Source organism: Elephas maximus, chromosome 5 (genome assembly GCF_024166365.1).
Source record: "Elephas maximus indicus isolate mEleMax1 chromosome 5, mEleMax1 primary haplotype, whole genome shotgun sequence".
Taxonomy (NCBI): Eukaryota; Metazoa; Chordata; class Mammalia; order Proboscidea; family Elephantidae; genus Elephas; species Elephas maximus.
The window spans coordinates 87,845,260-87,861,587 of NC_064823.1; the positions used below are offsets into that span (position 1 = coordinate 87,845,260).

Genomic DNA, 16,328 nt, shown 5'->3' on the forward strand with positions numbered 1-16,328 from the left:
GCTTTCTTAGAGCCCTGGTGGTCTAGTGGTTAAGAACTCGGCTGGAAAGTTCGGCAGTTCGAATTCACCAGCCAATCCTTGGGAATTCTGTAGGGCAGTTCTACTCCGTCCTATAGGATCGCTATGAGTTAGAACTGCCTGGACAGCAATAGGTTTTTTTGGAATATAGCACTTCCTTGGAAAATCACAGCTCATTAGTGTAATTAAGGCTTTGAGAAGCCTTGCAGTGAAGAAACCTGTTTAGTTTTATTTAACCTAGCATTTCCAAGTTATATTTGAGCACCTAATCACTGTGTGTGTGTGTGTGTGTGTGAGACAGAGAAAGGGAGAGAGGAAGAAAGGAAGGGAAAACAGAAAAATAGTACTATGCCACAGCAACTCAAATGAGGGTAATAGGTTTTGTGACTAAAACTCACATCATTTGTAACTTGTACAGTAAATGCAGGGAATAAGTAGGCTCTCAATCAAACCTCTTTTTTTTTTTTTCTTATTTTCCCTCCTCACCCCTCCCCTTCCTCATAACTATCAAAATTTTTTTCTTTCTGTGTGTAAACATTTTCATAACTTTTTAAAATAGTAGTCTCCTACTCTATTTGGCCTTTTGTGATTGACTTATTTCACTCAGTATAATGCCCTCCAGATTCATCCCTGTAGTGAGATGTTTCACAGAGCCATCATTGTTCTTTATCGTTGTATAATATTCCATTGTGAGTACGTATCATAGTTTTGTTTATCCATTCATCTGTTGATGTGTGCTTAGGCTGTTTCTATTTTTTGCTACCATGAACAATGCTGCAGGGAACATGAGTGTGGATATGTCTATTCATGTGACGGTTCTTATTTCTCTAGAATATATTCCTCTGAGTGGGGTTGCTGGATTATACAGTATTTCTATTTCTAGCTTTTTAAGGAAGTGCCGTATCGTTTTCCAAAATGGTTGTACCATTTTACATCCCACGGGCAGTGCATAAGCGTTCCAGTCTCCCTGCAGCCTTTCCAACATTTTTTTAAAAATTTTTATTTGTGCCAGTAATGTCGGAGTGAGGTGGTATCTCACTGAAGTTTTGATTTGCATTTCTGTAATGGCTAGTGATTATGAGCATTTGGTCGTGTGTGTTAGATGTCTGAATGTCTTCTTTGGTGACGTGTCTGTTCATTTCCTTTGCCTATTTTTTAAATTGGGTTATTTATCTTTTTGTTGTAGAGGTGATGAATTTTCCTGTGGGTTTTAGAGGTTAGACCTTTGTTGGATTTGTCATAACCAAAAACTTTTCCCAGTCTGTAGATTCTTTTCTTACTCTTTTGGTGAAGTCTGGATGAGTGTGTTTAATTTTTAGAAGATCCCAGTTATCTAGCTTATCTTCTGGTGTTTGTGTATTTTAGTTATGGTTTGTATCTTATTTATGCTGTGTATTAGGAACTGTAGCGTTGACCCTATTTTTTCTTCTATGATCTTTATAGTTTTTGGTTTTATATTTAGGTCTTTGATCCATTTTCAATTATTTTTTGTGTATGATGTGAGGTGTGGGTCCTGTTTCATTTTTTGTTTTACAGATGAACATCCAGTTTTGCCGGTATCATTTGTTAAAAAGACTGTCTTTTCCCTGTTTAGTGGACTTACGGGCTTTGTCAAAGATCAGGTGACCACAGATGAGTGGATTTACATCTGCGTGCTCAATTTTGTTCCATTGATCAAAGTGTCTTTCTTTATACCTGTGCCAAGCTGTTTTGACTACGATAGCTGTATAGTAGGTTCTGAGGTCAGGTGGTGTGAGTCCTTCCTACTTTACTCTTCTTCTTTAATAGTATTCTTTACTTTTCAGGGCCCTCTTTCCTTTCCAAATAAAATTAATGATTAGTTTTTCCATCTCTTGAAAGAATGCTGATGGTATATCGGTCAGGATTGGATTATATTTGCAGATTACTTTGTGTGCAATTGACATTTTCACAAGGTTGAGTCTACTTATCCATGACCATGGTATGTTTTTGTATTTATGTAGGTCTGTTTCGGTTTCTTGCAGTAGTGTTTTGTAGTTTTCTTTGTAAAGGTCTTTTACATCCCTGATTAGATTTATTTCTCTATATTTTTTTTTTTAGGGGCAATTTTAAATGGTATTTCTTTCCTGATTTCCTTTTCATAGTTCTCTTTATTGGTGGATAGAAATCCAACTGATTTTCGTATGTTTATCTTATATCCTGCTATCTACTGAAACTTTCTATTAGTTTCAGTATTTTTCTCGTGGAGTCGTTTGGGTTCTCTATGTATGTATCACATTTTCTACAAGTAGGGATAGTTTACTCCTTCCTTATCAGTTTGGATGTTCTTTATTTATTTCTCTTGCCTTATTGCTCTAGCTAGGACTTCTAGCACATTGTTAAATCAGAGTGACGATAAAGGGCATCCTCGTCTTGTTCATGTTCTCAGGCAGAATGTTTTCAGCCTCTCTCCATTAAGAATGATGTTGGCTGTTGGTTTTGTATAGATGCCCTTTATTATGTTAAAAAATTTCCCTTCACCTATTTTATTGAGCTTTTTTTAAATCACGAGTTGGCGTTCGACTTTATCGAATGTCTTTTCTTCGTCAATTGAGGTGATCATGTGATTCTTCTGTTTTATTTATGTGGTGGATTATGTTGGTTGATTTTCTAACTTTGAACCATCATTGCATATCTGATATGAATACCACTTAGTTGTGGTGTATTATTTTTTATTTATATGTTGCTGAATTCTGTAGGCTAGTGTTTTCACGTTTATATTCATGAGAGATATCGGTTTGTAATCTTTTTTTTGTGTGTGGTGTCTTTGCCTGTTTTTGGTATTGGGGTTATGCTGGCTTCATAGAATGAATTTGGAAGCATCCCTTCCTTTTTATGTTCTGAAATAGTTTGAGTAGTACGGGTACAAGTTCTTCTCTGAATATTTGGTAGAATTCTCCAGTGAAACCATCTGGGCCAGGGCTTCCTAAGTTTAATTCAGTCTTTTATTATTTGATATCATCTTGACTTCCTCTCCATTTGAAAGTCCTATACCTATACTGTTTATTCCCTCTTTTATTGTTCTGACTTTATTGTTATTTACAGATTGACCTCTCTGGTTCCCTGTTGTAATTCTTTTAGTTTTGTTTTATCCTTGAGAGATCATTGCCTATGCTGGTATCTGGCTGATGCTATCCTGTGTCCTAGATTCATGTTGTTGTCTGATGCTGGTTCTCTAACCCAAAGACTCCCTTTAATAATTCTTATAAATTTGGTTGGTTTTTTACATGTTCCCTTATTTTCTGTTTATCTGAAAATGTCTAAATTTACTATCATATTTGAGCACAAGTTTTGCAGGATATATTATTCTTGGTTGGCAATTTTTTTCCTTCAAGGTTTTATGTGTGTCACTACATTGCCTTCTTGCCTGCATGGTTTCTGCCTTGTAATCAGAGCTTAGTCTTATTGTTCCCCTTTGTATGTGACTTTTCATTTTTATTGAGCTGTTCTCAGGATTCTTTCTTTGTTTTTGTTTTTAGATAGTGTGATTATGATATGTCTTGGTGATTTTCTATTGGGATCTATCCTATATGGGTTTTTTTGAGCTTCTTGGTTGGTGAGCTTTCTGTCTTTCATAAAATTAGGAAAATTTTCTGTCAGTAAATCTTTAATGTTTTTTATGCTTTCTCTCCCTGTTCTGGAACTCTGATCACAGGTGAATTTTTGCTTTGGATTGTATCCCACATCATTCTTGGGGTTTCTTCATTTTTCTTCATTCTTTTCTCTGATTTTTCCTCAAAGTGGTATCCAAAGATTTGTCTTCAATTTCACTGATCCTGTAATTCCATTTTCAAATTTGCTCTTAAACCTTTTATTGAGTTGTCCATTTCTGAAATCTTATTATTATTATTGACAGGCTTTAACATGAATTGTTTTATTTACAACAGGGATCCCTCAGAGGTGGTGAACTATAGGGTAAATCTTCTAGAGCATGGCACAGATGGAATATAATACTCATCAGCACCTCACATGTGACTAAAAGACAAAGTTAGGAACACACGGTGGAAGGGAAACAAATCAAATGTACAAGGCACCTGGCTGTGGGAGCAGCTGCGGTGTTTGCAGACCCTGACAGGCTCACTTTGTGCCCTGTAGGTCAGTCTTGGACATGTGACATTCAGAATGGAACAAAGATGGTTCATATATGAAGCCCCGGATCCTATGCAGGTAACTAACCTTTTCTTAGACTGATTTACAACCTCCATGTAGTTTAAGGTTTTAAAAGGGGGCTGAGCTGGGATGCTAAACAGTAAGACAAAACCTCTCCCCCTCCCCCGCCTTTTTTTTGAATCTAGAAGGGAATATGGTCATCCCTGAATATCAATTCCAGCGGTGGCTTCAGAAGGCTTGTAAGCACCCTAACTTAAAAACAAATAGTAAAAAAAAAAAAAAGAAGAAGAAGAAATGTGGCCTGAACTTAATTCACTCAAATGGAAAGGCAGATTCATAAAAATAAAAACTGGTTGCAGGTTCATTAACGGTACTGAAGATACTCTGTCTGAATGAGGACGTTTAAAATGCATTCACAGTGCACCTAAGTGCAAAGCTGCTCTTGGCAGCTGTAAGTAGCTACCCTTTCCTTCAAACACACTCTACTGCTACCAGTGACTGCATGCCAAGTGCTGAAGTTGGAAGAGACCCCACATTGGCACAGAACCCCAGGCCGTAATCTGTCTGGTGTGGCCAGGTCTGTGGGAAACAAGACTTAAGCTCTCACACAATGACCCTCTAAAGTCTCCTCTCCTCTTCCTGTTTGCTCTCTGCATTCTGACCTCCTAACAGGGAGGCCCAAATGAGTTCTGTTTCCCTTTCAGTTCTAGGCACTCTCTGAAACATTTTTGACTACCCAGGATCTTTCATTTCTTTCCAATTCTGTTGGTGACTTTAGATTTGGAATGTCGGTTCCTTCTTCTAGAAGAATGGCTTTTGCTGTTGTCTGAATGCTTGAGTGGGCTGTCTTCAGAACCTTTTGTGCCCTTCCCATGGGGCCAGGAGATATCTGGACTGTAGGTGCCATCTTCACATTCTGAATAGGTCTTTTCTCGGTGACCATAGTGTTCTGCATACCACACCATGCTGTAAAAACACAAGAAAGTAGTGAAAGCCACACAAAGAAGCCAAAACACAACATAGAGTATTTGGGTCTTGGAGAAGAGATCTTGCCCAAATCTTATGCAAACAATAGCTTCCAGGAAACCAATGACCCCAAACACCCAGCACTCTGTTCTATGAGGTAAGTATTATACGTACTGTCTCACTGTGGGAGCCGTGATGCCACCAATAAAGAGAATTCTGCACCAACTTAGTGGATGGCTAGCTTGGAACATAAACATATGTTTCAAGAAGAAGGTACTCAACTCAGTCAGCTGTTGGATGATAGTGAAAGGGTATATCCCAGCCACTCTCTGAAATGAAGATTTGGGGTCAAACCACTGAACATAGGTCCAGCTAGCAGGGGTGGACTGCAGGATGGCTCTTTGGATTTTCCCGGTGGTGGTGTGAATGTCCTTGAAGCTTGCCCAGTGGTAAGTCCTCATTTCTAAGAACTGGCAAACAACCATGCCCAACCAGATGCCACCACCATTACATAGCAGGATGTCCAGAATGACTTGGTCCCACCAGCACTCAGCAAAATTTGACAGAAGATGCATGACGAAAAGCTCAGTTAGCTCCCAGGTAATACCGATTGTCCAGCAGAGGCCATAACTATGGATCAGCAAGGGCTTCATGGCACAGCTCCAGAAATGCCCAAATGCAAAGATATCAAAGTGGCTGATAATCCTCTCCCAGGTGATAACGTGACAGTTCCTGGCATACTACATGATATCTGCTTCCCTGGTGGCATAGAGAAGATTTGGATCTAGCCAATACATTATGGATTTCACCTGCTTGAAATTCAGGAAGAGGAGGAAGACCAGGAACAGGAAACAGAGCACACTGAGTCCAAAAAACTCCATAAGGCTGGATGAGGCCTAGTAAATGGACCATTGGGAAAACCTAATACACTGATGATAAGAAGGAAGAAAATAACAGTGAGGATGCCCTTCCAGATGTTGTCTTCTGGACCAGAATCATCCCTGGTGAAGGCGAAGTACATGAGCCTGAGAAGGGTGATGGTGTGCGGCCGGTAGAAGAAGTCGATAGTAATGTCCTCCACTTGCTGTTTGTTGATCATCTGGAAATGCATCTTGTAGTTCACAATCTTTGCTCAGGGTCCTGCTCCCCACACAGGACGCCATGACCTGCCTCCCCATCCTGCAGCTTTGGTGATGGCTTCAGTGGACAAGTGGCTGGGCAGCTGGGCTGAAATCTTACTGTTTATCTTTTGAGTTTCTAATTGCTATTTTTGTATGATTTTTAGTTGTTTATTCATTTTGACATTTTGTTCCTATATTATTTTCCTGAATTCTTTCATTACTTTGTCTATGTTCTCCCTGATTTTTCTATTTTTTCCCTCTTTTTGTCTGCATTTTCCTTCGTCTCTTGGAGAGTGCTAAATATTAGAGTTTTGAATTCCCTACCAGGTAGTTTCAATGGCTCCTCTTCTACCGGGAGGTCATCTGGTATTTTATTTTGGTCACTTTCTGGAGCCATCCTGTTCTGTTTTTATTATGTTTTCATATTGTCTTCTGTCTCCAGAACGCTCAGGAATTATTTTTCTTCATTTATTGATTGTATAGTTGTTTGTTTCCTCCTGCCTTTTTGTTTGATTTTGTTGCATCTGGACAGGCAGCCTGCCGTATTTTGTCGCTTTCTTGTCTGTGGGCACTATATTTCTCACCAACTTGTCCAGGTAGGCATGGTTTCTCAATGGTGGTGCAGCAGGGCAGGTCCAATAGGTGGGAGGAATGGGTGGGGGTGGATTGTTTGTGGCATGAACTGGGGCCAACTGGGAGGGACCAAGGGGAAATGTAGGTCGAGGTCCGGGGGACCACGCTGGCACCACTTGGGTGTGCAAAACTCAGGGCTTGGTGCAGATAGGTAGGAGGGAAGGGAGAGGATGTGATATGTGGAGCTAAGTGGGTGAGAGAAAGAAGAGAGAGCAACAAAAGTAAAAAAAAAAAAAAAAAAAAAGTAAATAAACTGACACCAATGCAGGATTCGGCAGGTGAGGTGGAGCAGACCCAGTGAGGTCCTGTGCTGGTGGAACCTGCCTGTAGGGGTGGTGCAGACCCTGGAAGGCTGTGCACCAGTGGCTCTATATCTGAGTGGTATGGCATAGCCTATTAAGAAGGGGATGGAACTACACATGTGGCTAGTCGGGCAGGGGAAAGGAAAGAAAGGAAGAGAGAGAGAGAAGAAATAAGAAAAAATCCAAAGGCAAAACCAAGCAAACAAGAAACAAAACAAACAAAAAATGGTGCTGGAGGAGTCAGCTGGTAAGGGCAGGGTGGACCTGAACAGCAGTCAGCTGGTGTCTCTTTGGCCAGCAACCATGGCCCCTTGGAAAGTGGTGAGACCTCATAGAGGAAAGAAGGTTGGGCAGTGGGAAAGCCTGTATCCCCGATTACTGGGTGCTCTGTCTTCTATTGGGAGCTCTGTGAAGTTGCTTTCCCATACTCTCCATCCGTGATCCTTGGTGGTCAAGCTCCAAGATGGTGAATCTGGGTAGCAGAGATCTGGCATCTTTCTGGCTCAGACACCACAGTCCACTGGAAAGTGGTGAAGGCCTCATGTAGGTAAGAAGGGGTGGGGGAGTGTGTATCCCTGGTTAGTGGATGCTTTGTCTCCAGTTGGAAGCTCCATGAAGTCGCCTTCCCATGGTAGATGACCTCTACTCTCTAGCTCTCTTCATTCTCTGTTCTCTGTTTCTTATTCCATTCAGTGCTTGAACAAGTTCTTCATTTGATACTTAAGTTTCCAGGATTGTATCTATTTTACTTAGTTTTTCAGGTCTTTGCTGCAGAGAGATGGCACAGTACTTTTGTCTATAGTGGCATGTTGGCTCCTACCTCAATCAAATCTTTTCTATTTATTTAGGATGTTTTACTTTTTTCTCTGAGACTTTATTAAAGGAGCCACTTCTGTTTAATATTGTACACTAAAATTATTTATCACGTGTTCACCATGGCAATATATTCTAGCTTGTAGACTCTAGTTTTATTTTGTGAGTCTAACCCATTGCCATTGAGTCAATTCTGAATCATAGTGACCCTATAAGACAGAGTAGAACTGCCCTCTAGGGTTTCCAGGGCTGTAATCGTCACAGAAGCAGATGCCATATCTTTCTCCCACAGAACGAATGGTAGGTTCAAACCACCAATCTTTGGGTTAGCAGTCTAGCACTTAACCACTGAGCCACCAGGGCTTCTTTATATGAGTCTATTATATTTAGAATTTGTAGGTGTCTGCATGTCTTAGAGAAGCAAAACTGGTAACATGTATGAATATATACAAAGAGATTTATATTAAGGAAACAGCTCACACGATTGTAGGGGTTGGAACGTCCCAAGTCCTTGGATCAGGATAGAGGCCTTTGCCAATTCACAGAGCAGTAGAAGCTGTTGACCCCAAGATGAGCAGGTCGGAGAGCAGGACTCCCGCTCACAGGCTGTGACAGTTGAGGAATCTCCAAGGTTGGCAGGCAAGACTGCAAGATTTCTCCTGAGTTACATAGCTGCAGGGGCTGGTGAACCCAAGATAAGCAGGTAGGGAGTGGGATTCTTGCTTGCAGGCTGTGAAGATCGATGAGTCCCAAGATGGACAAGTAAGCTGCTAGCTCAAGTCCCAAGAACCAGAGGCCAGACAAGAGATAGCTGCTGGATCCAGAACAAGCCAACTACCTTTTGCAAGGTAAGCAGGAAGGAAGTAGAGGGTGAAAGGCGGAGAGATGAAGGCTGAGGGGGCAGTGAGCTGCCACAGGGCCCACCCCCACCAGTACCACTCAGCAGATTCCATCATGGGGTTGATCACATATCAAATTTCAACAGGGAAGTGATCATATTATACAACTACCAAAAACACTGAGAACCATGGCGCAGCCAAGTTGACACACAATCTTAACCATCACAGTGGATATGTATTATGACTATAAAATATAATTTCCCTAAGTAGTGTTTTCAGGAGTAGAGGTTGTAAGTAAAATAAACCTTCTGCCTTTCACAAAAGCACCACAAAAGCACCTATATTTCATAGAAGTCAAGAAAGACCAGCATACAACTAAGCTGGGCTAGAACTATCAGCCTCTTGCTATTCCCTAAAGAATGGCTAGTAGAGAATTCAGTGGGAGGCCATCCTCTCACATATAACATGTGCCTGGGCCAGGCATAAATCAATATCTACCTTCTCTGAAATCACTCCTTTGGGCCCCTGACCTAAAATGATTTCTGTCTCTACTGACCCTCTTTAGTATTTACTTGTACCCTTTGCTCTTTGTGAATTTCAGACCTGCATTTTCATGGCCCAGTATCTCTGTTTCTTCTTTTTGAGCCTATAGCCAGTGTTTGGCCATTATTTGGTTTCTGTACCCTAACCTTTCCCTCCCATCCAACCACCACCCAAATACTCCATTTTAATCAAAATCTTATAATTTTAGTAACTTGATTTGACTTTGGTTTCTTTTCATGGGAGAGGAAGTACATGATGTACTATACAATCTTTGGCCATTTCCTTGCTTTCCTTTCCTTCTCAGACATCTAGCCAAGGCCATGCTATGGTCTTGTGACTGCCATGAAAATGTCCCAGTCAAGAGGAGTGGTACCCCTAGGTCAGTCTGCTTTGTTCCGCTCCCTCAGAATTCTGATTTTTTATTTTTTTCATTTTGTTACATTTGAAGTTTATCTCCTTAACTAGATTTTATGCTTTCTGATAGCAATTGTTTTGAGGTTGAATGTTACCTAGTACATTGCAAATACTGAAAGTCATGAAAGTCATGATAAAACACTATTTACAGGGGCGGATTAACTGGTAAGTAACCTTGTGTTTACTTAATCTGTGGTGGACAATTTCACCTGTTTTTCATCTGGCGAAATTGTACACCACAGATTAGTAAGCAAACACAAGTAAACCCGTGGATACTTTTCTTATTGAGTAATCCATCACTGCCTATTTATATTGTTTACTATAATTACTCTTCTTTTTAGAAACTTAGCCTGTCATGTAGGCATATTATAATGCATCAGAATTTTTAATGCAGACTTTCATATTCCAAACCAAAATCATCAATCTAGGTTGATTTAAATACTCTTCTGTGGTAGAATCTGTTACCATATTTCCCTCACGTATGTGAGGAATTTGGTAGAAAGGAGTAGACATTTCTAATTATGTGTGTTTATATTTGTTAAGTCTTAATCCATACTTCAGCAGTTTTAGAAATGACTGCATTTTTATGCTTGCTATATGAATAGCGAAAGAAGAAACTGATATTTGCTGCTTGCAAAAATAGGGCTATCACATCCGAACATTGAGGCAAGGACAAAAATAAGGTTGAAATTGGCAGATGGAGGATCATCTAGAAACCATTAGGTATAAAGATTATGAAAAATAATGGTATGAATGGAAATTGTATGTAGGAGGTCACTCAATATAATAAACTCAGATTTTGAGGACAAGGGTGAAGAAAAGAGCTACATACTTCTCACCCTAGTCTGTCGTTCTGCTCCATTTTCAGAATATTTCTGTCTAAATTACTGGTGTTGGTTATTTGGTCATCATCTAGATTCATGTCACCCTGTCCTCTGCATTTTGTGATGGAGAAAGTCATATTTGATTTCTAACTCTTCTTTTTCAGAATTTTATATTAGTCTCTGTAGTAGATTCTGTCATATGCTAACCAGAGCCCCCTTCAGGAATGAAAGACTTATTATCCTAGCTGCTGGGAGTGCTGCCAGAAGTTAATCTCTTCAAGAAATGCTTCAGCTAAAAAATGATGCCTTGCCCAAGAGCACACCTCTTCCTGGGCCAGCTAACACCCTACAACTAACCTACTAAAACCCAGGCCTCTCTCAGTTCCAGATCCAGAACTCCCCATGGGAATGACTAAAACCTTTGTTGACTTCATAGCAGCTGAGATTCTTACTTTACCCATTCCTGCTTCTTCTCTTTCCCTTCATGAGCGTTAATTCCAGGAGTACTTTATAAGTTTCCTGCATGCTAATTTCTACCCCAGATTCTGCTTTCTGGAGATCTCAATCTGAGACAGAGACCAAAGCTTCAGTCACGAAAATATTACCTCTGAGTAACATGAAGACCTGAGCATAGTTCATCAAGTGTTAATTATTTCTCTTCACTTAGCTGGCTCTGAATTACTATAGAATCCCATTGTTGTGCAGTCATTTCTGACACATAGTGACCCATAGGACAAAGTAGAACTGCCCTGTAGGGTTTCTAAGGAGCAGATGGTGGATTCAAACTGCTACCTATTGGCTAGCAGCAGAGCTTTTTTTGAATACTCTCCAATATTACCTGATACCACAGTTAAACAGAAAAACCTTAAGGTGTTACACATGGTGTCCATGATTGCAGACTTTTCCTGGTAATTCTTTTTATAAAGATGTTTAGAAAACTTGCTCCACATTCTATCATTGCAAAACATTTCTGACAGAAAATATCCAAGTTTCAGGGAAAGAGCAGAGATCTCTCCAGGGTAAGAAAAAAAAAGAAGCACCTAGAAATTTTGCAAAAAATTCACAGAAATTTAAGCACTGCATACATTTGTGGAGCACCAAGTTAGGACCAGGATAAACCAGAGCTATAGAAATTTAATTTCCCAAAACCATCACTTCCACAGCTTATTGCATATATTTGTTACCTATTTCAAACTACTTCCTCATCTCAAAGAGGGACCATATAGAATAGAGGTTAAGACCATGAATCTGGAGTCATTCTGCCTTGGCTCTAATTCCAACCCTGCCAACTACAAGCTTCTTGAATTGTGGGCAAGTTTTAAAACTCTCTGAGGCTTAGTTTTTCCTTCTGAAAATGGGGGAAACTTCACAGGGCCGTTGACATGATTACTGCTCAGGTCATATGATAAACTCAGTGTTAGTTATGTTAATTGTTAGACTGTAAGCACTTTGAGCATCCCCAGAACTTGGCAAAGGTAGGTGCTGAATATTTGCTGAATGAATACATGAATAAAGCATAATACACAGAAGCATCTATCTTGATAGAGCTCAGCATGGCAAATTTGATGGCTTTTGGAGTCCCTGGGTGGTGCAAATGATTAACCTGATAGACTGTTAACTGAAAAATTGGAGGTTTGAGTCTATCCAGAGATGCCTCGGAAGAAAGGCCTGGCAATCTATTTCCAAAAAATCAGCTATTGAAATCCTATGGAACACAGCTCTTCTCTGACACACATGTGGTCTTTAGGAGTTGAAATCATCTCAGCAGCAACTGCTGGTACAGTAGAACTGTAGTAAAAAACAAACAGCCACTGTAATGTTAGAAGTAGATCCACGGAACACTAGGGTAGACGAAGGCTCCTAGGCCAAAATTGAGTAAGGGCATATATTATCAATTAATCAGTTCTTTTATTAAAAATATTATTGACAAAAATTGAAAATATTAATTGCAAAGTACTAGTAAGGAGAACCCATTGCTTTTCCAACCATTCTTTTCCTCAAATTCTATCATTTCTTCAGGCAGTACAGTGATGTGCTGGTAAACCAGCACTCTGATAAGCAAATAAATAAATAAAACCCTTGATTTATAGTATTTCCAAAATTCCATAATGTAAATCCTCCCACCATGGCCAATTTCAAGCTATAAATGGCTTAACAACTGGCTTGTAAAATTCCTAAACATTTACCTATTGGCTCTTAAGAGGCAGTAATAGCTGACTCCAGTGTATTAATGTCTTCAGAAAATAGGTATTGCCTGAATCACTCAAATAAGATAGCTTGGTTGCCATGGTCATAAATATTTTACATGATGTATATTACATGATACAGTAATACTAATGATCATGATTTATGTTGAGGGCATAGATATTTAAAGATGTGGGAAACTAAAGTTTGTTTTTTAGTGCCATATGGCTTATACTAGGCTATGCTTTCTAAGTACATGTTCTCAATTAATCATAAAAATCTGCAGGTTATCATTATCATCAATAAGGTGGTGTCTCAGTCATCTAGTGCTGCTATAACAGGAGTACCACAAGTGGATGGCTTTAACAAGAGAAATTGATTTCCTCACAGTAAAGTAGGCTAAAAGTCCAAATTCAAGACTTCAGCTCCAGGGGAAGGATTTCTCTCTCTGTCAGCCTTCTCATCAATCTTCCCCCAGACTAGGAGCTTCTCTGTGCAGGGACCCCAAGTCCACAGGATGTGCTCTGCTCCTGGCACTGCTTTCTTGGTGGTATGAGGTCCCCCCTCTCTGCTCCCTTCCTTTTCCTTTTTATCTCTTGAGAGATAAAAGGTGGTGCAGGCCACACCCCAGGGAAACTCTCTTTAGATTGGATTAGGGATGTGACTTGGTAAGGGTGTTACAGTCCCACCTTAGTCCTCTTTAACATAAAACTACAATCACAAAATGGAGGACAACCACAGAATTCTGGGAATCATGGCCCAGCCAAATTGATACACACATTTTTGGTGGAACATAATTCAATCCATGACAGATGGTAAATAATTTGCCCAAGGTGGCATAGTATTTTAGTGGTGGAGCTCAAATTTGAACATGAGTCTATTTCCAAAGTACACGTTTCTTTTAATACCATGCTTTATGGAATTACACAGGACCAAGATATTGGATAATTTTCCATGCCTGTTTGAAATACGCTAAATAAATTGTATGACACTCTTGATGAATATTCCTTTCAAATTATTTGTTAAAGATTCCCCTGATCTCTTGAATAACATAATCTCTGACAATATTCTGTTATATTCAGTGTCTCTCCATTTTTCTGGAGTTTCTAAAGTTTGTCTCTATCCAGCCATTTGGAAGTTTTCTAAGAGATATCTCCTAAGACATACAATTTATTTCTGCTTTTTCTAAAACCTTTAGGAAACTCCTTCTGAGAAGGATATATACCCAGGACTGTTGTTCCAAATCTGTGAAGCACCCTCAGTGAAGACTGCCAACCATAAAGGTCACCTAACGACAGTGCTTTTTTGTTCTGGTCATATTTCAGTGAAGGGAGTTTATTTTTCTCTATTCCTTTTCCAAGACTGTCTTCCACCTGAAAAAACAATCACTTAAAGCAACAGAAGTCAAGAACTAATAAACCGGTGCTATGACAACTTTCCTCATCAGGACTGCTTTCAGAAGTGTAAAACACTGTGAAAACACTGACATCGTGTCTTCATAAAGCATCTGCTTCAGTGTGTATTTTAGATTCTGTCTCCAGAATTCATTTGTAAATTACCGGTCAATTTCTGTTTTTATTAAATAAGAATTTCATGAGATTTCTGATAAATGGTAATATTGCTTACAATGAATTCTACTTTCTTAAATTCGTGACTACATTGGACACATCAAATATTTAAAAGTATTAGTACAGTTACATTCCAGAGCACAGTCTTGCTCTCACATTCTCACTTTCTCCATACATAGCTATGTATACATACCTGCAGACATTTAATAACACGCTTCTGTAAAACATCACAGTGCCTATCACTGAAAGACAGTGATGATATTAATTAAAGTAAAAATAATGTATCATTTATTTAACGTGTAGTTTGTGCCAGGTATTATACTAATTGCTTTATTTATATGTTAGCTCAATTGTATGAATCCTCATTACAACCTTGAGTTTTAGATATTGATATTCTCATTTTACAGGAGAGTAACATATGGCTCACTGAGATTAAAAATTCTTCCCAAGGTTATGTGGTTTCTGAGCCCCCTAATCAAGGCCCATATAGCTCCAAAGTCATCTTTTTAACAACCAACTATACTGCAACACATAATTGTCAAAGACCTATTTTATAACCTTAATGTTTGCATTTTCATACTTTTTTTTATCCCACTTAGTGAGTTGAATGGTTCTTTCGCCTGGGTTTGATGGTTATGAACCTACATTTCTACAAATGTATTTTTCTTACTTTGTATTCTGTTGTACCATTCATACGTAAGAGTTGAAAAAATTCATCCTTTATTGATAATTCATTCTTAAAATATTCCTTTCTGTTGTGACACCTTCTTTACAATATCCTGAAAAATCTTACTTTCTTATGCTTTTATTTCCAAGGCAAAAATTTTATAAAAATGTTTCTCGAAGATATAAAAAATCAATTAAAAGTTGTACAAAATAGATTCTAACCAAGAAGGTATAAATGGATGAAAAGTATTACCAAGAAGGATTTCTTAACTTGGCAACTAATCTCTGTAAAGCAGACTAAAGTTGTACATGAGTAAATATTATGTAATGATTTGCAAAATGTCTGAGCCTAAAATTGAGTAATGAGGCTGGGTTTTTACATAAGATTCTCTGTCTAAGCCTGGACTTTGAATAAGTGTTAGGTTGGTCTGAAATGACTCTTAACAACCAAGGCAAATGAAACAATTTGTGGGAAAGGATTGTGAACCAGCATGGCCTATGTGATCACAAGAATTCCTCAATCAGCATCAGCCTAACTACCTAGGACACTCTTTCTTCAGTAATTACTCATCCTGGTTTCTCTGGAAGGTAAAATTTACTGCTAATTATTTGCCCCAGTGAAGCTTGCTGATTGAGTTTTCTTATTGCTGAAACAAGCAATTTGCATTTGTTTGGTGCCTTCATGCAAATTTTAAGCCCAGGATGTCTTTGAAAATTGGAAAAACCAAGTACAAATTCTGGGCAAAACTTTGGAAGAAGCTTTTAATACTACCCCATAAAAATATGTTCCTAGATGAAGCAAATGGTTTGCACTTGTCTGCTAACCAAAAAGTTGGTGATTCGAACACACTCTGCAGTGCAAAGAAAGGCTCGGCAATCTGCTTCCATAAATACTGCAGCCAAGAAAACTCTATGAGCAGTTTTACTCTGCAACACATGGAGTCCCCATAAGCCAGAATCAACTTGATGGCACAAAGTATATAAAAAATGTCTTTGAAGAAAGAGAGAGTCACTTAGGTTGGGTGGTAGAAATGAAATTCCCAGTTCTATATTTCATAAGCATTTTGGAGAATTGACTTTTAGGTTCGAAGATTAGATGAGCCTTTAGACAAAAATTCTGTTTGCAAACCCAGAAACAATTTCCTGTTCAGAAATAAATGATTGTGAAGACCTTGCCTAGGGCTAATTGCGTGCAGTTACGAGAATGTGTTTTAGAAATCTCCAGCAGTTTCAATGTACTAAAAATTCTTGGTAAAAAAAATTTCTAGAAAACAGGTACATTGATCTCTTCTTTTAAATGTCAAAATGC

The 16,328-nt window shown here is 39.0% G+C and overlaps 1 pseudogene; it reads right to left on the reverse strand.

Annotated features, from left to right (window-relative positions):
• Positions 1–4,134: 4,134 nt before the first annotated feature.
• Positions 4,135–6,275, reverse strand: LOC126077129 (phosphatidylserine synthase 1-like; annotated as a pseudogene).
• Between the last annotated feature and the right edge of the window lie 10,053 nt (positions 6,276–16,328).